The sequence below is a fragment of the Sciurus carolinensis genome, chromosome 7 (assembly GCF_902686445.1).
Source record: "Sciurus carolinensis chromosome 7, mSciCar1.2, whole genome shotgun sequence".
NCBI classification, from domain to species: domain Eukaryota; kingdom Metazoa; phylum Chordata; class Mammalia; order Rodentia; family Sciuridae; genus Sciurus; species Sciurus carolinensis.
This window is the reverse complement of record NC_062219.1, coordinates 97,298,086-97,315,308: the sequence shown is the minus strand read 5'-3', so window position 1 is coordinate 97,315,308 and position 17,223 is coordinate 97,298,086. Positions and strand designations below refer to the sequence as shown.

General features: G+C 33.8%; 1 protein-coding gene across 6 annotated transcripts in view; it reads right to left on the bottom strand.

The window, feature by feature from the left end:
- The window catches only part of Khdrbs2 (KH RNA binding domain containing, signal transduction associated 2), a 616,356-nt gene that overhangs the window by 561,124 nt on the left and 38,009 nt on the right, over positions 1-17,223 (bottom strand). The window lies entirely within an intron of this gene.

The window sequence follows — 17,223 nt, the reverse complement described above, 5'->3', positions numbered from 1 at the left end:
GGATGAAATTGGAGAATATCATGCTAAGTGAGATAAGCCAATCTCAAAAACCCAAAGGACGAATGATATCGCTAATAAGTGGATGACGACACATAATGGGGGGTGGGAGGGGTTAGTGTGAGGGTTAGATTTAGGGTTAGGGAGGGGGGCAAGAATGGAGGAAGGAAGGACTGTATAGAGGGAAAAGAGGGGTGGGGGGAAGGGAAAAAATAACAGAATGAATCAAACAACATTACCCTATGTAAATTTATGATTACACAAATGGTATGCCTTTATGTCATGTACAAACAGAGAAACAACATGTATCCCATTTGTTTACAATTAAAAAAAAATATTTACTGAGTTCTTTCTATATGCCAGGTATTATGGACACACTAATAAAAAAGACAAGAATCACTACACTGTAAGTCTGATCCAGCCACAGAGCACTCTAAGCAAGTCTGGTAGAGAGAATAGGCATTGATGTCACCACACACTTAAAACTTCCTTGATACTGAGTGCTTCATTTCCTGACTTAGGCAGTGAGGTGAGCAGGTCACAGGAATTCTTGAACTGGTCATCCAGAGGAGCATCTGACCTCACCACAAAGTCATTATCTACTGCCAACTCTAATGGCTAAAATAGATTGGACAAAAATTAATGCTGAGCTGCTAGTCAGAGTAAAGATCCAGGAGGTTCCCCTGTTGCACCAAAAATCAAGTAAAATAAACCTTTCAACTACAGAAATACAGAAATCATCATCTTTAAAATACTAGCACATCTAATTTTTAAATGATATGTTTAATAATGACTATCAAAATATTTTCATATATTATTCTGTGAGTTCCAGAATACATTTTACAAATTGAGCATGTTTCCATTTGCTTTAGCTTTTCTGAGTCAACTCAAAATAAGAAAACACTGGACAAATGTTTCTCTGATCTGTTTCTATTTTAGGTTCACAGTTTAAATATGATCATGTACTTGACACATTGAATGGAAATAAAAACTGTTCTAAAAATGCTACCCTTTTTCCACTTTCAAAGGAACCCAACTCCGATCTCTGTTTTATATTTATCCTTCCTGACATTCTTTGACTATTTGAATCTTAATACTGAATCAACTGGTACCATGATCTTCCACACACCCCTAGGGATATATTTTCTTCAGCCACATATTAGTTTTAGAATACACCTACAACCTACATTCTCTGTCCTTTAGTGACACTGAAACAGGAAGTCCCCTTTCCTTCTTAAAACTTTCTGACAATAATTATTACAGAAAAATTTGTTTCTAGTTTTATCTACTGGTTCCAGAATTATGTTTATTTCCTCCAGGATTAGATACTATGCAGACTTGACTTCTTTATTCTCATTCTTTATTCTATCAGAAAGACAGCAAAAATCCAGAATTTCCCCTTAGAACTGGAGGGAACAATTCATTTTCAGTGAAATTCATTTAAAAGATGAAAACAGTCAACAACATAAATGGCAAGAATATCAAATTTCCCTACCTCATTACCATTTACCTCCCCAAAATAAGCAACCTATCATAACTCTCCATGGTGAAATTTAGAGATTTACCAATGCAAAAAACATTAAAGAAAAATAATTTGTGGATCAAACATTTTTATTTCCCATTAACTAGCATTGTATTCTCAGCTTAGTCTGGCTACCATTTTTAATATGAGAGGAAGAATACTAGATCATCTTGATGATCTTTCCATAGGCTATTTCTGTTTAGGGAATTACTTAGTGAAAGTAATCATTAAAACTGTTCACTGTCTTGGCACAGACTACTAACTTAATTTCAAAGGAGTTCTTAATTGCTACTTTTATTTTTTTTCCTTTTGATACCAGGGAATAAACCCAAGGACACTTAAACACTTAGACATATCCCTAGTTCTTTTTTTTTACTATTTTATTTAGAGACAGTGTCTTTCTGAGTTTCTTAGGGCCTCACTAAATTGTAGAAGCTGTCTTTAAATTCTGGATCCTCCTGACTCAGCCTCCCAAACTGCTGGGATTGTAGGCGTGCACCACCATGCCAGGTGCTACTTAATTTTTGACATAGTGTAAAAATATACCACATGATATAATGTGTCAGCTCCTTATTAATTGCTTATTGCATAACATTCTACGCCTCAAAAATAAAGGAGGTGTTTTTTTTTTCTTTTGAAAGCTTCATATCCTACACATATATATGATTGCAGAGAGGGAAAAGTTTCAGATTAATCAATGAACATTAATTGTCTGATTTCAAAGTACAGTGTAACAAAAAAAACTTAAAAGAATTAAAAAATGATCTACTGAGAGTCTTTTCATATCATAATCCAAATGAGTAACTAAATTTGGACATATATAAAGAATTCTGGATGGGATATTTTGTCTGCACAATAATATGAAAAAGTAGAAATGTTTTGGGGGAGAGAGAATAAAAGTCTGAGATCTTTGGAAGGCAGATGTGTTGCCTAAGAATAAAATTATTAGCCTGAGAAAATCCTAAAAATATTTCATAATATGCACAAAACAATGAGAAGGAATGAGAAAATATACCAATTATTCCCACTAGAGGGAAAACATTCACCACATCTAGAAATAAACACTGGTCCATCATTGCTCTGTCTCACACCAAGAAATAGATGGTATGCTTCTTTGGCAGAGCGAAGACAGAATAATTTTAAATTGTCCAAATTCATTAGATATGTTTCATTTGCTATATATTAATTTTTGTACCCATATGGGCTGGTATACATTATTTGGAACATTAGTTCATCAATACCTCTGTAAAGGAAAATATACTTCATGTACAGGATATGTCGGTGCTGCTAGGTACCCATTTTACAAGAGGCCTCATATCACAGAGACTGTGATTGCTATGGAGAGTGACTGATTGCTATATTTTATACAAATATAACTTTATACAAAACTTCCAAACTGTGTTAGACAAGTTTTTATTATTTAATCATCTTGTGAATATTATTCCTTTCTTAGGTGAAAAGCTAAACATTATATTTAATACAATTTCTATTTATAAAATAACACTTTCTGAGAAAATTTATAAGAACTGAAATTAGTTTAGGAGAGAAGGAAACCCTTATTTACAAATGAATATAAGTTACTAAATGTATAAAAACTGACAAAATTGTCAAATTACCATATTCAATCCTGAGTAATAATTTATTCAATAATCATCAATAAATGCTAAGACCAGTAGGTAAAGATTTTTATGAAAAGTATACACATACAGACTCAAAACATAGCCCCATGGATTATTTAGAAATTATAATGGGAACTGTTTAACTTTTAAAATTGATGTATCTGCACCACATTAACCAAATGAAGAAATTATAAGCAATAATGGGACAAAGCAAAATAATTTACCTCCCAAAGTAAAGTCATGAGAAATTTACAGCTCTCATGCAGTATTTTTACTAAAATATTTAACCTGAATTTAAACACAAGAGAACAATCCAAAAGATTCTTTGGAAGAAAGTCATTATGCAAAACCCATATTTAAATAAAAATGGAAAATTATGCTTTATCTCCTTCATCCTTAAGGGTGAAGTACCAACATAAATTATTTGGGAATCTCTTGCACAGGATGTTTGTATATTCTCCATTAATTTATATCACTATAAACTTGTGAGTATTTATTTTGTATTTCGGGTTATAATCAATATTCATTGATTGATTGACTCACTTTTACTGAAACTGCCCCAGATTTGCCCTTGGGAGTTTTCTCAGTGGGCTCCTGTGTTGTTTTAACATATCTTCTAATAATCACTATAGGTCTATTCTTTCACTGGAAAAGTCTAGCAAAATTTAAATCTGTATGTTGAGTAGGTTCATTCCTCCTGGAGTGCCATTGATTCTAGGCAATTTGAGCTGACAGAACAACAAAATGTCTGTATAATTATTGTGTACATACAATACACAATATTTCTAAATCCCTCTTTATATTGTGTACAAATGTTCTTCCCCCCCTCCCCCTCCCTCTCTCCCTCACACACACACACACACACACACACACACACACTCACACACACACACAACTGAACAAAAGTTCATAGTGATGTCTTCAATTGAAACCAACTACCGTGGGAATTATTCCAGACTTCTCCCCTTCCTTGGCTATAACTTCCTATTTCAACAATGAGAAATATAACTCCCATCATTCATCGCAGATGCAGAAGAAGGTGCTTAGCAAGAATTAATAGATAATCACCCCATAAGTGGGATTTTTTTCCCTCTTCTTATTTTCTATGAAAAAAGCAATAATGTCATATATTTGAAGTGAGAAGTTCAGAATAAATTTTAGGAAAGTGCTGAAGGTACCAATGGTTCATTTGAAAAATAGAGGAAAACAAAGTATACTATGTTAACCAGCTGAAGTTGGGAAATACATTTATATATATATAAATGCTTTATCTCCTTCATACTGACAACATATGTGTGTGTGTATGTGTGTGTATTGTCAATGGACCTTTATTTTATTCATTTCTTTATGTGCAGTGCTGAGAATTGAACCCAGTGCCTTACTCATGCTAGGCAAGTGCTCTACCACTGAGCCACAACCTTAGGGAAATACATTTACACCTGCACTAGTTCACATATTTCTGCTCAGTTTCCCACCACCCCCAATAATGATAAGTGATCCTGAATAAGACTGCTGAAAATGCAGCACACCAAAATTCAGCTCTAGAATCAGATGGTTTGACTCATGGTTCCTACATTCACTAAGAGTGCAACTTCAAATCAATTACTAAAATAATGTAGACCTATTTTTTTATTTGAAAAAGGGGATGATAAAACAGTTGGCATGGAGTCTGGCACCTGGTTATTACTCCAAAATGTTAGCAATTATTATCATGACTATTCAGGATCCCTGATATGTGCATTAAGGGTAGTCAAAGAACAAGTGTGTAGTATCATATGTACATGTATGGTTTGTTTCTGAAAATGGAAAATGATGCTTTGCTAATTGGTCTTCTACTCACTGAACCATGTTATTTTGTTGGAAGAGAGTCAGGAGAGATCTCCCAAATATCAGTTTAAACATTTCAACATCAGAGAGCTCAGATGGGTTTAATTTATGGAGTTTTATATAATGATTGAAAATTTCAATATTAGAGCATTCATTAAATGACCAATGCTATTTTTCTTTACTCAAAACAAGAAAAACACATATTTAAAATTACTACTACAATTTAGGCAGAAACTAGTAATTCAAGAGAAGGGTTATCATACATAGAGACAACAAAATAATCCTTGTAGACTTAGGAACCCAGTTCAATACATCATCCATTCTCCACCAGTTGCATGTCTTTAACTTTCAGTATGACCCAAGCTACCAAAATCAGAGACAGGTTATCCAGTTTACTTGATGATTCCTTTTCCTCCACTTATTGAAAATAAAAGTAAAGATACATTTTTGAGCACAGTTTCTCAACTACTGTTATACCGCAACGGGTAATTTTGGTTGTGGCGGTAATGCTGTGCATTGTAGGATATTTAACAGCACCCCTGGCATCTGCCCACTAGATGCCAAGAGCACCTTCCCTGTTGTGACAATCAAACAATCTTCAGACATGGCCAAATGTCCCCTGGGAGGAACAGCTTCCTAGTTGGGAACCAGTAGTTTAGAGGAATATTATTTACTGAATTTAAACAGAAGAACCTTTGATAAAATAAACAAAGAGGTCTTAGTTTAAAATAGCCTTTTTCTAAAAGTTAACTAAATTTCATTCCAAAACAGAGTGAATGTCAGTAGCACCAAAGAAAAATGTTTCCTTCATAAATTACATCTTCACAAGTATAGAACTGAACAATGTAATCTCTTTCAGAACCAGTGCTTTTCTTGTTTCTTTAAAGACACCTGCCCTTATGGCATTGACACAATTTAAAATCCAATCCCAAGCAGGTCCGCCTGTTACACCTGCAGGACATGCCTTTTTATTTTATATGCTTTGTCAGGTGCCACAACCATAACACTCACAGAATGACAAAGGTATGAAAGAAGTAGTGCGTGTACTCAGATCACATTTTTCAGAAACACCCACCCATCCGGGGAGCATTGCATCAGTTTAGCCTGACTCTGACGTTAAAGGAAAGAGACATAGTGACCTAAATATAAGACACAGTGCTATCTGTGGGGGCATAAGGCAAGTTGCTCTAGGAAGACATATATGCACATTAATGGAATTTTTTTTGTGAATCTATTGGTGTTTTATAGGCAGGAAACAGTGAGTTTCTCTGTGCTTCTGAAGACTGACAAGATACAGTCCTATCTGCTTACAGGTCAATTTCAAATTTATAATGCAAATATTACTTCAATATAGTACATGCAGTAAGACCCATGGCCTCAGCTTAGAAATCTAAAACAAAAATGATCACGCTGCGAGTCCTGCTTGTAAATCAATTACATGTTAAGTGTGGAGACATCTACCCTCAGTAATATTTTTGTACTTCACTTTTGCTTTGAAATGTGATGAAAAAGCACAGCATTCAGCAGAAAATAAGTTATAAGAACTACTTAGGGGGGAAAATCCCTCATTCAAATGGGATAGGGGAAAAAAAAGTAAAGAACTACAAGAACACAAGATCACTATAGTAAGGAACTAGTAGGAAAAGCGGGTCTTGGAGTTAGATCCTGTGTATAGAAACTACAGCTCTCAGTTTATAATGATTTGGGTCTTCATCTCTAAAGTGAAGATACAAGATACCATCAGGAACCTCGCAGGGCCACCCAGGGGTGGGATAAGAGGTATACTAAATGTGAAGCTGATAGCCTGACAAAGCAGATATTTACCAAATGGTAGCTGTGAATACCATGCACATTATATTAAGAATCTATTGCAATTTTGCAATACTTCTTCCATAGTTTCAAAAGTATCTCATCATCTTTTCCTCCTTATATCAATTAGTGTGATTAATTTTATGAATCACATTTCCAACTTCTGAATTATGCTGCCATTCTAGGAAAACAGAAACATTATATTGCCTGCTCCCGTCACTTGCTACTCTTAAAATGATTGCTGAGTTTACTAATAACTTTTTAAGGGTTTTGTATTTAAATTTACACATAAAATTATTTTCTTTTTGTTTTGCTGTTTATTGTGTTTGACTTTGCTAGCTATCATAAGGTGAAATATTACTGGCCTTAAACCCACAGACTCAAATGATCCTCCTGCCTCAGCCTCCCAAGTAGCTGGGACTATAGGCATGCACCACTCTACTGGCTATTTCCATTTTCCATGTTCAGAAAGTCTTTACATATCCTAAATATCATATGCTCCATGAAAGTTAGATGGGATCTGCCTATTTTTAGATGACTCCTTCCATTGTTAAGCAACTACAGTTTTCAAAAAGAATTCAAAAGAAGTTGAAATATGTCTGCCAGTAAAGTCTCCCCATAGTTCTGGTTTTGTCTTAAAAACAAAGGTAGAGAAAAGAGTAGCAAGTGTCAACATGATAAGGTAATAATGAAAACACATGGGCATTGTCAATAGCAATTAAAAGACTATTTGGGAATAAATTAGAAATAAATGTGCTAGGCCTTTGGGGAAGATTAGTTCAGATAGAACGAAGAAATTTTTTTTTGTTTATTCTACATCCTTATCTGTGTAAGTCAGTGAATTGAATCACTATGGAATCAATTCAGCATCCCATTATAGATTGATAAAAAGAAATAAACAATAGATTTAATCTGTTTCTAAAGATCTTTTTCACAGAACTCAAACTAAGCCATTGTGTAACCACATTTCATATTTTCAGAATGTAATCTCAATGGAACAGAGCAGTTTGCATTTGTCTTGCCATGTCTCTGCATTTGCACCTGCAGCAGCTTGTGATTATTAAGTGGAAGAATGGGCAGAGTCAGCCAAATAAACATCTGAACCTGACAACTCGGGGCTGTGGTCTCCTAGGCCACACAGTAGCAAGTTCAACCCTTGCTCACAGAAGTAAAGGTGACTCAGTGCAGAAGGAGATGGGAATTACAGCACTTTATGAGTTCTACAGCTTATTCCCAAGGTCCCTATATACTAGGAAACGGAAAACAAAACCAACATTTTCATGCAGCTGGAAAGGTTTTCAGAGACTGATTGCTAACACAAGATGGAAAGTGCAATTCAGAAAAGTTCTTCAAGTTAATGCTTCACGTTAAAAGAGAAGGTATGCTGCCTTCCCCTGTTTTTGCTATTTTTTGTTACTTTTAAAGACATTTTCTGATTGCTCTCCTAGTATTATAATCTAACAAATGTCATCTCTGTTGCCCAGGTACCTTAAAAAAGAAATTCTAATTGAGTATTTAACTGATGCAGGTTACACAAAATCTTTGCTTCAGTGTACTAAGAGATTCTATTGACATTGCTAGAGGACTTTGTAGTTCTTTTACATTTACAAAAGTGGCTGAAATCTTGAAAACTCAACATTAAATAATTAGATGTGATTTTCTTTCTGTGTCTACTTCAAGCACTTTCAGCAGAAAGCAAAGCTCATCCTAAATAAATGTGATTGTTGAAATAATTATAGGCAATGATCACCCCAATGTTTATCTAGATCTTTAAAAGATTCCATCTTAAAATATGCAAAATAGGGAGAAATAATGCCATGCCTATCTATTGAGGAGTTTCTAGAAATATGAGTCATACTATTTATATACACATATACATATACATGAACTAACATGCCAAATAACTACACTCTAGTTGAGTTTAAAAATCGCAATTAATTATTTGACATATATCAAATATATTAAAAAGTATCCACACAAGCTAAATAATCTTGGTTGATCCATGAAATAACTGCATAAAGTGAAGGAATATATATAAAACTAAGGGATTCTTAGCATACTGAGCTATCTACAAAGAGGACAAGGAAAAGTATTGTAGTCAAAGAACGAGAATAAAGAAGCACAGCCAGGTTAAAGAGCTCTGTGATATGGATAAGATACTTTTAATTATTCAGCAAGTAACATATGCTAGCTATAATTACATAACTTTGACCCATAGAAAGCATTTTTTTCAGCTAAAAACCCAAGCTAACTAAGAAATACCTTCAATCCTCTTTCTCTTCTACTGCTAACAGTTCATTTTTTTAGTGTGGTTTCTCATACTTATCAGTAAGTCTGGAAGGGTGTATAACAGAAATTCTCTTCCTGTTCTTGGCAATCTACAGCACACCAACTTTAAATATCCTGCTTTACAAAATAAAAGGAATAAGAAACTTTTCTGTGCATAGTACATGGGACATTTAATCAAAGTCAGCTTTCAGAAGAAAGATATAGAGCCATTTCCAAATGCTGACAAAGTAGGAAAAGAGAAATGAACTCTCATGTATCTTTAATGAAGCTTTCAGGGAAATACATCTATACATATCTTAGTGAATTCTGATTTTTAAAATGTCCCAATTTTGAAAATTAAAATATTGCACTGTCATGACCCCCTCCACTTGATTTCAATTTCAGTCAAATACTCTATACTGATATAAAGCATTATTTTTTTTAGTAAAGGAAACAAAATGAGCAAGCAAGTAATGGCAAGTGACAACACAATGGAATTATCTGATAGTGAATTAAGTTTTTTTCTGAGGATATTTGGAGACTACTGAGTCCACGACCAAAATACATGGTTGAAAGAATTTTATCAATTATTCAATATCAAGATTAAGGCCCATACATGGTTAGTAGCATTCCTCAAAAAACTAGGAATGGGGTTGGGGTTGTGGCACAGTGGTAGAGCACTTGCCTAGAACGTGTGAGACACTGGGTTCATTCCCCAGCACCACATCAAAAAACAAAATAAACAGATAAAGGCATTGTGTCCATCTACAACTAAGAATAAAAATAAAATAAAATAAAAAACTAGGAATGGAACCACCATATGACTCAGAAATCCCACTACTCAGTATATATCCAAAAGAACTAAAATTAACACATTATAATGATGCAATCACATCAATGCTTATAGCAGCACAATTCTCAATAGCCAAGTTATGAAACCAGTCCAGGTACCCATAAACAGATGAACGGATAAATAAAATGTAGAATATATACACAATGGAGTTTTTACTCGCCCATTGAGAAGAATGAAATTATGGCATTTGCCAGTAAATGGATAGAACTGGAAAACATCATGCTAAGTGAAATAAGTGAGACTCAGAAAGTTAAGGGTCTAATGTTTTCTCTCATATGAGGAAGCTAAACCAAAATAAGGAAAAGAAAAAGGTTGGGAGGGAATTCCATGAAAATGGCAGTGAAAACAGTAAAGTACAAGAGGAAAGAGGGGGAGGCACAGGAAAAGGAAGGAACAGTGGAGTGAAAGTGACCAAACTATCCTGTGCACATATATGAATATAGCAGAGTGAATTTCACCTTTCTGTATACTTATAAAGCCCCAATTCAAAATATATACATAAATAAAGGAAGATCAACAGAGTAGTGGAAAGGGAACAGGGAAGGGGAGGAGGGAAGGGAAAGGAGAAATACTGAGGCCTCAACTGGAGCAAATTATATTTTATGCTTGTATATTTATGTTAAAATGAATCCCAATATTATGTATAACTATAATGCACTAATAAAAAAGGGCAATCTCAAGAAAGCATGGTATAACAACACTTATATAAAGCTTGAAAACACAGAACAATAGTATATGATGCTTATAATAGAGCAGATATATAATACCAGTGAAGAAAATTCATCCCAAATAACATCAATATCAGGGTGTGGCAGGTATGTCATGCAACTCTGTATTTGTTTGTTGTGTGTTTGGTTGGGTGTGTAATTACTAGATAAAAACCCAAGGTGTCACACACGCTAGGCAAGACCTGTACCACTGTGGTGCATCCCTAGCCTAAGTTTTTTTATATTTTAAATGTTAAAAATCTCAAATGCTTAATTCTTCACAATCTACATTGTGTATAACCACAGAACTGAAAAGCTGTACCCCATTTGTGTACAATGAATCAAAATGCAGTCTGTAAAAATACAAAACATTTTAATAAAAAAAATCTCAAATGCTTATCTGTCATGAAGGTACAAATCTTGGCATGTATCAAGAAGCAAGAAACATGTCTTTCTTCTGAAACTTAAAAAACAAATAAGAAAAAAAAAAAAAAAAGAAGGCTACTTGATGATTTTCCAAACATTCATACCAACTGCTGCCTGGGAGATGAGAGAGTAAGATTTCCTCTAAAACCTCAGGGAAACAGCATCTCTATGCTGGGTCTCCTCTGGTCAACAGTAGTACTATAGTTAACAGTTCTGGTACACTTTCAGCTTTACCCACATGGATCACAACTCTATTACAATGTTTAAGTTCTGTTTTCATGGATATTGATGTGTAAGTCATACCAAGGTTTATATCTGCAGTCATTTAACATAAGCAAGATATTTTTCACTTTATAAGAAGAGATTCTGCAGAATCATACTGAAGTAATAAAGGTGCATCTTAAATAGGAAAGCCAACTACACTACATATTTTACAAATACATTATTATTTATTATTATTTAGGAATCTGACAAACTTGGATTCTAGACCTTGCTGTTACGTCATTCACTAACAAGACTGCCTTAGGTTCTTTCTCCATACTTCATACACCTTATTTGTAAAAAAAGAATGTATGATAACTTCTACTTCATAAAGTGACCATGACTACAAGAAAAGATGAAGTTAGAAGCATTCTGCATAATAACTTGTAAGAAAATCCATGCTGAAAAATTCTCAGTTAATACTACTAATTGTAGGTGAATAGAATAGCGCTAGGATCATTCTTCTTGTCAATGAAGAGGCTGTGGGTAGACACTAATTTCCTACTTGAGAAACTACATGAGAATATCTCCATTATTCAAATCCAGCAAAGATTTAGTGGGGGTGCAGACAAGCTTTCCTAAAGTATGAGTCTTCTTTTACTTTGTGGTAAATGAAATACTATTCTGAAACCCATCATTTCAAATCTCGGTCTCTAAATTATTTTAAGATAAGATTGCTAACCAGGAAATAAGTTACTCATAAGTGAATAATTCTCAGCTATTGACCTACATTACAGCTTTTCACTCTACTTTTTATCTATTCTGTAGTCACAAGGTAAATTTAATGCAATTAACATAAATTATAGTTGTTTCTTTGCTAGCTTCCATTTCCTCTCTATGATTCAAAAAAAAGAAAGATAGTTATTAACATAAGAACATGGGTAATTTAAATGAATTGGATAAAATCATTAATGCAATGAAAGACTGTATGTGTGTGTGTGTGTGTGTGTGTGTGTGTGTGCGTGTGATAACTGTACTCAGAAATATTTGATCTGGTTTCAGTTTCACTGAGGCCTAATCTTCAACTTCAAAAGACTGGTGCAGAGCACAACTGAACTGCCTGATTTTACACAGAAGAAAACCCCAAAGGAAAAATACATATCACAAAATAATTACAAAATAAACATGCTGCACCATTGGCACTGCAAACAGAGAAAAACAACCATGGAGAATTGAAGTGTACAAAAATATATTGGTAAAGACTGTTCAAAAGAGAATGTGGGCATTTAAATTTAAGGACCTGGGGGAGAAGAGAGAGAAGAGACAAAACTAGATTTAATGCTATCACTCTTAAATGTAATATTTTTTGATAAATAATTCTTTACACTTTGACCATGTACAGTTACCAAAATGTTTATAGAGAAATAATGAGTTTCATCAATCTTTTACAATTCAGTGGTGAACAATCTGTTTTAGAAGACACTTTACACATGTCTGTTCATTCACTTCCATATGAATTCCCCAAAGTAATTTATATACTAAATGTATTAAATATATCAGTAAAGGTATCACACTAATGTTTAAATGGGAAATTATGTATTTATGCATATGTCGTTGTGTATTTATTGAAGTCACAATGATCAAAAAAACAGAAAATCCCTCTATCCTTATGGAATGCCTTTACCTAGAGGTTTCTCAGAGTAGATTTTGTTAAGTACACCATAAGGTGCATCTCACAAAATAATGAAAATACACCCTAACCTGGAAGTTCTTTTTAAATGTCAGTTTCTAAGAAATGTATTTAAAAGGATATTTGTCACAAATCACATATACTAACATAACAAAATCCTACTACATATAATTATATAGCTAAAGCAAACTTTCATTAGTCAAAAGAATATATACACTATTAAGAAAACATTAATTTATGTATTTTTCCCATGGCTCAATAAATATCAATATAGGAAATATATAAAATAAAATATAAAGCAATGCTTAATTCTCACATTCATTTCCTACAGTCTATGGGATACTGAAATTGAAAACTGCCAGCTTATTATCCATGGCAAATCAGTATATTACCTATGTTCTATTTCTCTATGAATTGCTTATTTTCCATATAGACTAACACAGGAGATACGGCTACGAAAAGAACATGCTCTTCCACTCTCAATGATTAAGTTCATGATGTATATTTCCAGATAAAGATCTTGCTTCAAATAACTAAAATAAATTTAATTAAAGTCTGCGTGTAAAGAGGCCACTTCCGCAGATGTTCAGAAGTTCCACTGAGGTGCCACTCTTAGCCCATTGTTGTCTCTTACTTATCTTCTTTATTAATTGTTATACTCAGTTCTTACACTGAGAACTAGAATTAAGTTAGAAGAAAATACTTTTGTGTCATGTAAGATGACAGATGGAAAGAGTTCCAGGGGCAATGGTCTGCCATCCAGAAAACCTTCAAAAGTCAACCCCGGGAAATATGAGATGCATATGGACTCTCCTGTCATCAGAATAAAAGTTCATTTTAAAAAGAGGACAAATTACTTCCTTGCCATTAGCTATTGTTAATGAAATCCTGTAATTATAAATCATTGTTTAAACATGTTTGTACATGTATAAAACATTCTTTTGATGATATTTCCTGTAAATTATACCATAATAAAATACAAACTTCAGTAAGGGACTAGCCTTGATTGATCTGAGGGTAATCAGACAAGTGCCTTATGAGTAACATCACTGCTATCAGTTTGTTTGATGTACTTAAATAGAAAAATTCTAATGAGGAATTCTATAATCAAATTAAGGAAATGTATATAAGCTTTTATTTTAAGTATGGAAAAATACAGCTTGTAGCAAAAGAAAAGCAAGAGGGAAGGGGAGTAGGAAGGCAGATGAGCACAGAGACAGCTCAGAATGCTGAAGGTTTGTGTATGTGGAGGAAATGCTGGAGTGGAAAAAAAATCATCATTTTTTAATCATCATAGTAAAAATTAGATCAGGCATAAAATATCAAGAGATGCTAAATCTAGGAGGAGCTATATATTTTCATGGTGTTGAAGTGTCTCATCAGACTCATTAGTTGCAAGGAAGAAAGGGAAAGTATTAATTATAAACAGGAAAAGTTCTTTTTTTTGTTCCCCAAAAAACTAAGTTGGGAAGTGATGTAACTGTATTCTCCAAAACTGCCAGTCAAATGGGAACTGTGGCACACACCTATAATCCCAGCAGATCAGGAGGCTAAGGCAGGAGAATGGAAAGTTCAAAGCCAGCTTCAGCAATTTACTGAGGACCTAAGCAACTCAGAGAGAACCTGTCTCAAAACAAAAAGTAAAAAGAACTGGGGGCATGGCTCAGTGGTTACGTACCCTTGTGTTCAATCCCTAATACTAGGAAGAAAAAAAAAAAAACTTCAGTCATCCAAGACAAAGAAAGATAGGATATAGAAATGTTCTAGACAGAGACGTAAGGAGACAAAAGGAGAACACTTGATCCTACACTAGACGCTCAATTAGAAATAGTAATAGATTTTAGGAAATACATATAGACATTGCTGTGTCAATTACATAATTATATTAAGAATGGAAGATTAAAGTATTGCACCAAAGTTAACTTACCAAGATTCACAACCAATCTAGTTTGTAAAAGAATTATGCCTACTCAAAGATAATACCCACTCTGTTACTTAGTGACAAAGTCATAAGTATTTATTCTCAAGTGGTTCATAAAAAGAAAAATTTAATATGTAAATTTGGCTACAAGTTATACTGGTGCTCCTTGTACTGTTTTTATTTTTACAATTTCCCTGAAAGCCAACAAATCATTATAGAACATTAGAATGTGGTGGAGGAAAGCTGGCATTCTTAGTATTTTTGAACATTTTTTAATAAACAAATAGCATTTACTATGTTCTCTATACATAGTTGTGGATAACTATCAAGTCATTCTTAAAACATACGTTCCAGATAGGTTTGCTCTTTTGCAAAGAGGAAACAGGTATAGAAATGTTAACAACTGGTTCCATATCACACAACTGGCAACTGGCAGAGGTGAGATTTAAACTTAAGCAGCTAGAGTCCAAAGTCCATATTACAATAATTCTGCTTCATTAAATACATAGAAAATTAGCTTTGTATAAATAGTAAATGAAGCTCAGAAATTTTAACACATGAAAATAATACTGAATTAGGAAAATTATCCATACAGATGGGTTAGAAGATGCCTACTTAGTAACAAGTCCAGGCACTAAACCTCTTATCTATGTATGTGCCTAAAACTTCATACTTGATATAATCACACACCATGAAAATCATTTCCAAAATCAAACAAAAATAGATGACATTTCCAACAGACATGCACAATATTACATTTTTTCTTATAATTCACAATTATTAAGAAGTAGTAAATGTAATTCTAAAGATCAAAGAATAAGTTAAATTTAAAGTTGTGTGAATAATGAGAATCCTAAAGAACACTACATGTTAAAAGTAATTTAGAATTCAATTCCACAATCATTTATAACATCTCAAAGTAGAGCATTTATGAACATGAATGAATAGCTTGCCCATTATCATTCTTGACATAACACTTCATAAGATCACATTTATTGTTTGAAATTATGAGGAAAGGTTTATCCTAAAGAATTAAGGTCAGTATATGATAGCAAAACATGAATATCATGTTTACAGCAGCACAATTCACGATAGGCAAAGTATGGAACCAGTTTAGGTGTTGGTCAATGGACGACTGGATAAAAAAAATGTGCTACATATACATAACAGAGTTTTCTTCAGACATAAATAATGAACTTATATCATTTGCAGGAAAATGGATGAAGCTTGAGAACACTATGTAACATGAAATAAGTCAAACTCGGGAAGTCAAGGGTAATATGTTTTCTCTCATTTCTGGAAGATAGAGAGGAAAACGGAAAAGAAAGGTGAAGGGGTTAGGAGTGGTCTCATGATAATCAAAGGGAGATCAGCAGAGAAGAGAAAAGGAACCAAGGGAGGGAGAAAGAGAAGAAAAAGGGAAATAGTGAGGAAAGATATTAGCCAAATAAATTGCAATATCATGTGCATTATCAATATGTAACAATGAAGGCCACCATTGTGTATAATCATAATGCACCAATAAAAATATGAGGGAAAAGAAAAAAGATATAATAAATTTCTTAAAAACATTTTCTTTCTCACAGATTTGGATATTTTAATAAGTTTTGACAAGCAAAAAAATAATATTCATTGCTTGATGAATAATTGTCAGCAATGGATATGGAATTGCTAGACAACACTTCCTGGCCGCTGGCTTACGGCAATGCTTGGGATCTTCCAGGTCTCTGCTTTCCTTCTACTCTGTGCCAGTCAGGACAGCATCACTGCTCTTCTCCATTCAAACACTAAGATCCACTCCATGGCACCTCTTCCTGTTTCAAACTCAAATGTTTTCATTTGGGTAGCAAAATAATACCTTTGATTATACTTTCTCATTATTACCTTCAACAGCTATTTAAATCTTATTGTAGAAATTGGACTTCCTTCTGAAGATTCATCACTTATGTATAAAAATGCATTAGATTTATGAGCATTGATCTTATATCCTGCTACTTTACTGACTTCACTTATGAGTTCTAAAAGTTTGCTGGTGGAATTTCCAGGTTCCTCTAAATATATAATCATGTCATTAGTGAACAGGGATAGTTCAATGAGTTCTTCTTTTCCTATTTGTATCCCTTTAATTTCTTTGGTCTGTCTAATTGCTCTGGCTAGAGTTTCGAGGACAATGTTGGATAGAAGTGGTGAAAGAGGGCATCCCTGCCTTGTTCCAGTTTTTAGGGGGAATGCTTTCAGTTTTTCCACCATTTAGAATGATATTGGCCATGGGCTTAGTATAGATGGCTTTTACAATGTTAAGGAATGTTCCCACTATCCCTATTTTTTCTAGTGTTTTGAGCATGAAGGGTGCTGTATTTTATCAAATGCTTTTTCTGCATCT